The following is an 8,159-nucleotide window of genomic DNA, read 5'->3' as shown; positions in this document are numbered from 1 at the left end:
AAAAAACGTGTGGGTTGACATAAAGACAGTTTAATAGGATAAGAAAGGAAGATAACAACGACAACAAAAATAATAATAATAATTTGATGCACAAATGCAATTGCTCACCACGTGCAGAAGCAAAAAAGCCCAACCTGATGCCCAGTCTGTTTCCAAGCAGCGATCCCGCCTCCCGGCTGGCCTCCCCAGTTATATCTGGAGCACGATGGTGTATGGTATGGAATGTCTTTTTGGCCAGTCTGGGCCAGCTGTCCTGGCTGTGCTCTCCCAGCTTCTTCTGCACCTGGCAGGGTGTGAGAAGCTGAAAAGTCCTTGACTTAGTGTAGACACTGCAACTACCCAGCAACAACTGAAAACATCAGTGTGTTATCAACAGTATTCTCATACTAAATCCAAAATACAGCACTATACCGTATACTAGAAAGAAAAGTAACTCTATCACAGGTGAAACCAGGACATAAGGTGACCCAGAGTGAGCTGCTGAAGGAAAGCACCACTCATGCCAGCACAGGCAGCTGGAGGGGAGCAAGGGCCCACGTGTTCATCCCAAAACTGCCTACAAAAGCCACTGATGGCAGCTTGTAGGGTGTGAGAGCCTGAACTTGAGGACACAGTTGTGCAGAGAAGAAGCAGTGATGTTATCTCCCCAAGATCCCATGGCAAGGAGAAAGGTGCCCACAGCTGGGAGATGGGCTTAAGAGCAAGCACACTCAAAGAAGGCCTTAGGAAATTCAGCTTTCACCTAATGCGTGTGCCTTGGGGCGCAGTCTGACCACATCTGTACAGCTGTGTCATCCCCAGCACAGAATCCAGACACTTCCAGTATCGGGAGGTTTCATTCTACTCCTATGTCTCTGGATGCCGGGACCTGAAGGAATAAAGATGAGATCTCATAAAAACTCGTGACCTGTTGACTGTACGAGCGCTCTATCCATCTGGGGCAGATTACGTCACTGTTTTCCACACCCTCCCTCAAGAGAGGAACAGAGCCATCAGCACGTGGCTTAGAGCAGTGCACCGTTTAGCCACATATCGCAAAGGACAGCGATCACCCACTTCCTTCCAGAAGAAGCTGCTAATAAACCTCTTCCTAAAATCTGCAAGAGAGCGAGAGCCTGTTCTGACATACAGTGCCTCTCCTCTCCCTAACCCTCCCAGAGCCATAGGAGTGAAAAACTCTCATTTGGCTTCACGCAGGCCACCAGGATTTCACCATTAAATGGTCTACCCTACTTGGACGCATTCGTTGGCCACATAGATCCAGCTACATCCTGCTTTCTGAGTGGGAGCTGGGGGGGCGCAGGACAGCCCGGGTTTGGGAGAGATGCTCCCCCGGCGCTGCCTGGGCACAGTCACCACGCGGCCAGCCAGGGTCACTGCTCCAAGACACCTCACTTGAGGTTGTGATGCTCCCACCATCCATCATCCACCCAAACCAAAGAAATGCCTCCTTGGTGCATTCCTGACACCTCAGTTCAGTTTGGGCAAAGGAGGCTTAATTACTCTGAAGAATAATCGCATTAAACGGTACACACCGGGGGTGAATTACTTTACATCAAGCCTATATGTGCCAACATGCGCTGTAAATTAATATTTGATTATGCTAACAACCCCGGTGGATAAAAGAGATTTACGTTACCGCCTTTGAATTGAGTACAATATCTGGTGCCTGCATGCTGCAAAAAACAGATCCTGCCTCCAACCACTCAGAACCAACAGGAACCACGATTCCGCTTTGTGGGCCCTCAGCAAGGGTTGGTTTAGTTTGACCGGGAAAAACCTTTCTTTATAGGTTCATTAGCTGGTGGATGCTCATAGGGGTTTCGCAAATACATCAAGGATGCCTTTCCTCACCAGTGTTAACCTTGGTTGCTGCAAGTGAGGTATGGGGGCTAAACACAAAGAGCTCTGAGGACATGCCAAAGAGTAATGCCCGTTAGGATGTCTTGTTCCAGGGCAGATCAGCCTCCCCGGGAAGCCAAGGTGTGCTCTGGATGTTCTGCTAGCTCCAAAGAGCTCATTCCTTTGCTACAGAAAGTATTCTGCGCTCAGAGCTTGGCATCCAGAGCGAGCCCTATGCCAGGGCACGTCCCGGGCTGGGTTCAGGAGATCCCACGGGGCAGAGGGACTTGTGAAGCTGCAAGTACACCGTTCCCGAGCGGGCAGCCTGCTGAGAGCGCGCTTCTTACCCTGTTCCTATCCGCTCCCTCCCAAAGGCACAGAGCACTGCTGCTGAGCAGCCCCAAGCCTAAACCTCCTACGGAGAGCAATTCAACCGGCGCAGCGATGGTAGGACATCAGACCACGAAAGCGCTTACGTCTGGCACTGGGAGCATTCACATTAAGTTACACGAGTTAACTACTCCATGGTTACAACTACTCCACAAAAGCCACGTAGGATCATTGCCTTGCTGAGATAGCCTTAATGGTGCTCCTGTGCAGCAGGCTGGGAAGGCAGCTAGCAGAGAGTTTACAGGTTTGGAGAGGCTGGAAATGGAGCCAGCTCAGATTGTTAGAGGAGATATATGTGCACGCAGACAAGTGCACGCACGCAGGCATAGATGTCACACTGGTAAAGTGAAACCATCAGGATGAAATCTTCTCTGTCTTGCCAGTCTTCAGCCTGCCTTAGGCATGCCTTTACACCGAGACAGTAATTTTTCTGGGTGGGAAGAGCTGCACACAGGCACAGCACTTTCATGGCAACATTAATGTCCTCACTAGGAGGACAGGAAAGAGACTCCTGAGTTCCCAGCCCATGCCTGCTCCGTACCCAGCCCGTGTTCACCTGCCCTGTGGCACAGGGACCTTTGCAAGTTGGGGGGCAGATGAGGGGCAGAACTGTACCCCACATTCAGTTGTCTACTTCCACAATCCCACTGTTCAGCATCCCCTCGTAGGGCAGGCCTGCTCCTCCACACCCCTTCTGCTGGCAGTTTGCTCTTCCTGAGCTATGAGCAGCGTGCCGGACAAGGTCTAATCAAAGCCTCGTACGGAGGCAGCAAAACTTGCCTCTCTGCTAAATACATCTCTTCGGATTGCACCAGCAACATCCGCCTCTGCCGATAGTCATCCTGCAATTAGTTACTACCCCACTTCCTCTTCCTCTGATAATTCACGTGGATGAGAGTCTAGCAAATAGGAGAAGTTTTATTAATAGACCCAAACACACTACCTGAGTTGCAATATCTCACGCTGCTTCTTCTAACAGTCCCCAAGGTCGCTCCATCCTTCCTGTGTGACATTCAGGCACGTTGGCAATGCTCTCAACTGTCTCATCTGCAGAAGTGATCCATACACTCCTCCATGTGTGCCCAGCTCATTAAGAAAGATATTAATGAAGAGAGGTTCCAAAATGAATCCCCGAGCAGTGCTGTTCACTTCTGAACACTTCCTGTTGACTCTCTTTCATCCTGTCTTCCACCTACTTGAAATTTCTGTAGTAATGCTCAGGCTTGCTCACTTCATTAGAAAGGAAAAAAAACAATCACTTATCAGCAAGAGGTGATAAGTTACTTGGGCTTCATCTATCTAATCTTGCAATAGCACTTAGATGTTCAGCTGAGCTGTTCATATGAGCTCAAAACATTGTCGTAGCTTACCTTGTCTAAAATTGGTCCTTCCATCTAAGGAGTCCTGCCAGTAGGTCAGCGGAGCTAGACACAAGGGGCTAGGTCTCAAAGGGGATATCTGTCCACGGCTTAGACTTGTGGAGGTGGGTGGAAGCACCTCTGTGTAGATGGATGGGTAGGAGTCAGCGATGCTTCTACATTTGAGGAAGAAAATTCTACGTTAATGAGCTCTTTGCTTGTAAAAGATGAACATGCAGCTGGGTCTATAAATGGAAAGGAAATTAATGGGTCCCATTGCTTTGGCACAAATGCCCAGTGACGCATTCTTGTGTGAAGAACATCTCTGGCAGAGCGAGTGTCACTTAGTCCAAATTAGAACAAGTCCAAAACTCAGCTAAAAATCTCAAGTGAAAACTAAACCAAATCTTGCTCAGGCTAGTGGTATCGGTGATGAGCAATAACCTGGATTACCATTTCCATAAAAACTAGCCCTGTCATGCACGGACAGGAATGTCAAGTGTTTCAGGGAACAAAGAAACAGGATCTTGACCACTTGAAAGTCAACTGCACCACGGATTCCCACAGAACCAGAATTTTCCAGCCCAAACTCCCCAAGACTGAACTAGTGACATGTGATAGAGGCATATTTAACCCAAGTACATAGAGTAAAGCCCACAGGCAGCTACACAGTGCACAACACGGCTAAGTAAGGTGTTCAGCTTCAGAGTTCACACCATCCTCCCATCGACAGCAGAGAGCTGCTAGACTTGCTGGGTCCTTCCCAACCGTGTGAGCACATGGGGTCACTGCAGACATCCCTTGGAAAGGGGGGAGGGAGAGAAGCATGACTGGGCATTGCGGGACCGGAGGTTTCGCACAAGAGCAAGCAAATGCAAGGCCTCTGCATTCTTGCTAAGAGATAATTTCCCAGGACTGCATCACAGGAGAAGGATGCTGTCACACCACTGTCACCCCAACCGCATTTGGGTATCTCAAAAGGGTCACTGCTGGGTCCTTCCTCAGGCATCACTTACTGCTCTTTACTGATCACTCACAGCTCTCAGCAGGAGCTCCTGCTAGATGGAGAGATGCTAACACGGCATATTGGAGGCCAAAGAGAGATGATGACCCTTTAAAAATGCATGCACCACTTTGCATGAACTTTCTGGGACGTACGTGATTGCTGTGCTGAGGCAATGCAGACGAAGGACCAAGAGCACTTTCTGCCTCACACATCCCACAGACTAACAGCACACGCACATCCTACTGCTGTGGTTCAGTTACACCCAGTAGCCTGTGAAGGTGCAATAACTTGGTTGGCTTCCAAGCTCTGCCTAACTGTGCCTCGGTGTCAGACAACACTGGAAGTAATTTCTGGAGACAGGGAAGGAGTTGCCCCAGGCAAACTCTGGTGCATTAAATGTATGGTGAAACCACAGGAGAGTCAGAAGCCAAATCAATTAGAAGTCAAGGGTTGATGTCCTTCTTAGCTTTACGGGAAGTTCCACCAACCTGCACTAGGAAAAGACCATGTCTTCTCAAGGAGTGATACAGAAGAGTCAGGATGGAGGACAGAACCCCAAAAGTCAACATTTGAGGTGCCTCAGAGACAAAGCAACCTCCTCTGCTTCGCACCAGGGTTTCAAAGATGAACAGAGATCATTCAAGCAGTAAAGCAATGCCCAGACCAGGAGGTTTTCCTCTGCCCCTCAGTGCATTTTGTACAGGTAGTGGTAAGGTCCAGGAGGGCAATTCCAGCAGTGCATTGCCAGCCTCGGCAGCTTTTCCCTGGGACTCGATCCAAAGAGGCCATTCGAGTTCAGGACACAGCGACTGCAGAGGTTACTTATTACAAAGCAGCCATCTCATCTGGCATGGACTCTTGCAAGTGTCGAAACACGCACTCCCTCCTCGATCCCTTCTAGCACGCAGCTCCAGCATGGAAGGAAATCTACAGGCTTGGCGTCTTTGGCTGCCAAAGGCTTGGCCCCAGTCATACGTGTGCTCTCACAGCACACGTGTGAACTCAGGGAAGACATGGCAGCAAGTCCGGCAGCTCTGGACCATGCCTGCTGGGGAACGCAGTGAGTGGCCCTGCTCTGGACCCTCTCCCACTGCGGTGCCAGCAAGCTAAAAGGATAACCCGACTTTCCCTATGTATTTGCAGGAAAGCAGTATCCACAAGACTGCTTGATCTGTTTGATCTCTACCATCTGCCAGCTGTGGTTTTGGAAGCAGGTGAGGGTTGCAGTGAGTTTGCTGCCAGCGCTTTCCTGTGTTCTCACTTGACTCCACAGCTTCAGGAGGTCGGACAGGTTCCCCTGCCGTGACGGGAATGCTAAACAAGAGATGGGCTGTGTCTCTTCCCAAGCCTGGCACGGGAAGTACCGCGTGACTCCCCCCGTCTGAGTTAATAGGGTCGGTCCGCAAGCGGAGAACTGGGGACCATGGGACCCGGTCCCTGCAAGGCCATGGCAATGGGACAGGTGACAACGGGGAGGATGCAGCCACCGTGCTCCGTGTTTTCACATGGCAGCCCTGCACTCGCTCTGAGCCTGTTGGGAAACTCCAAAGTCGTGTTCGCTCATCTGGAGAGCTCCTCTGGTTGCAGCTTGGGCTCATGTAAAACCACAGCTTGGGCTTGCGGGAGCCGGAGGGCTGGTGGATACCAGAGGTATCTGCAAGTTAAGGCCGAGCTGTTCCCCTCGGGGCACACTGAGACCTGGCAGTGGGACTCCCACGCAGCCCCGCAGCAGCAGCGAGGAACCTGGGCCAGGCTGCTGCAACCTGCACTCCTGCTACCGGCACCCACCGCAAACCCGCAGCATCTCACAAAGCGGCTTTGACGTCCTGGGGATGCGCGGGTTTTTCCCCATTTCCAGAAGAGCCGTTGCTATAGCAATGAAAATGGTTTGCATTTTTAAATGCTTCCTCAAGGACGTGCATTAAAGGGGCTGAGGATCGGGAGAACAGAGGGATGCAATGCAGCACGATGGCCCCAGCGCGGGACGAGCAGCTTTGGAGCAAGCACAGGTGTCCATCCGTTTAACGCACGGACACGCCGGAACGCGAGTGCCGCCTCTTCACGTTCCCTCTGCAGAGACGGCTGCTTGCATGTACATCGTGGCAGAGAAGATCCAGAGAGGAAAACTCTGTCGCTGGCAGCTTGTCACAGTCAGGGGAAAAAACAGCCACACAGACGCCCAAAAAAAAAAAAAAAAAAAAGGAAGACTTTTTCTCCGGAAGGTACTAAAATTGAATCCTCTGTTCTCATTTAAATGGACAAGGACATTCAGGCAGCATTTGCCAAGTTTCCTTCCCAAAAGAGACTTAGAGAAAGTCCTCTGAAGGATAATTAACTGGCTAACAGACAGGAAGCAAGGATAAAAATAAGTGGAATATTTCCACCATGGAAGAAGATTATCTGTGAGATCTATTCTCGTGATTGCACAACTCATTACAGAGTTACTCACAAGACAGCCACTCGAGCGTGTTTTTGGATGCCCAGCCACCATCAGAGAAAGGAGAGCTCCCAAGTCCAGCTTGTCATCTGCTGGGAAGGGACTCATCTGAGCTGCTGCTTGGATGGTGACCTGGAGGAGTCACTCGCTCCCTGTCCCCACCTCCGCCTCAGTTTCCACATCCTACCTGCCGGACGAGAGCAGCACGCACGCAACGGCAGGTGGAACCCTCCCAGTGAAAGGGGAACAAAAAGTCACCTGGGGACACCTGAAGTGGTCCGGGAGGGGGTTTGGAGGAGCAGACCCTGCTACTCCCTACCCAGCAGGATAGAAAATGAAACCATCGCCATGGGCTTCCAGTGCTTGAGTTCTCAAGGAGGTTTTGCTGGCTCCGTGCCGTGGAGAGGATCCAGTTCGTGGAAGACGCGTGGCTAGCGGCTACAGAGAAAGGCAACGAGGATTTCAAATGGCTCGTACCAGCAAAGAGCAGCTGGGGCAGAGCAGCGATTTTTTGAAGGTTGTGAATATGAACAACATGCCTGCAAAGCACAGGCACCGGCATGCTCTTGTTACAACACCGAGCAAAATTGTCTGCCCAGCCTTGGGCTTGGCATCATCTGTTCCCATCCGGAGGGAGCGCTCTCAGGGTGAGGCCCTCCACCTCGCCAGCCGTTTTGGGGAGAAAGGGCTGTGTGTGGGATGACTGCAACCCAATCTTCCCTCCTGAAAGGCAAAACTCGCTCCGTTGTCTTTGCATGACAGAGATGGCGGCAAAGCTCTCCCTAAGCAAAGGACAGAAAGGGCAAGGGAAAACACTTTACTGGAGGACTTGGCTCCATGAAACGCATGCTCCGGTGGGTCAGGGAGCTCAGAGACGTACTGAACCTCCAACCCCGCGTAGGCAAGAGCTGGGGCTCCGTGTCCTACTCTCCCCTTGCAAGGAAAGACTCCCCTAGGTGTTGCTTGGATGGTCACTGCAGTCCCTCTGGGACCATCATCCCAGAACCTGACACCGCTTTTACGTGCAGAGTTCTCAGGGATCTGATGGGGGACACGACCAAGCTGAGAGCCTCCCCACTGCCGCCACGACAGAGACTTGACTCTGGGGAGAAGCCCTCACCTTCAC

At 51.2% G+C, this 8,159-nt stretch overlaps 1 long non-coding RNA gene across 3 annotated transcripts in view; it reads right to left on the bottom strand.

The window, feature by feature from the left end:
- Positions 1–18: 18 nt before the first annotated feature.
- The window catches only part of LOC129208206 (uncharacterized), a 97,433-nt gene continuing 89,292 nt past the window's right edge, over positions 19–8,159 (bottom strand). For all 3 annotated transcript variants that reach the window (XR_008577710.1, XR_008577712.1, XR_008577711.1), the window contains 3 exons: positions 3,603–3,766; positions 3,176–3,462; positions 19–868 (listed from right to left, as the gene is read on the bottom strand). This is a non-coding gene — a long non-coding RNA (uncharacterized LOC129208206). The remainder of the gene's footprint in view (positions 869–3,175; positions 3,463–3,602; positions 3,767–8,159) is intronic.

This window comes from Grus americana, chromosome 6 (genome assembly GCF_028858705.1).
Source record: "Grus americana isolate bGruAme1 chromosome 6, bGruAme1.mat, whole genome shotgun sequence".
NCBI classification, from domain to species: Eukaryota; Metazoa; Chordata; class Aves; order Gruiformes; family Gruidae; genus Grus; species Grus americana.
Note: the sequence above shows the minus strand (reverse complement) of the source record. Positions and strands in the feature narration are given on the sequence as shown.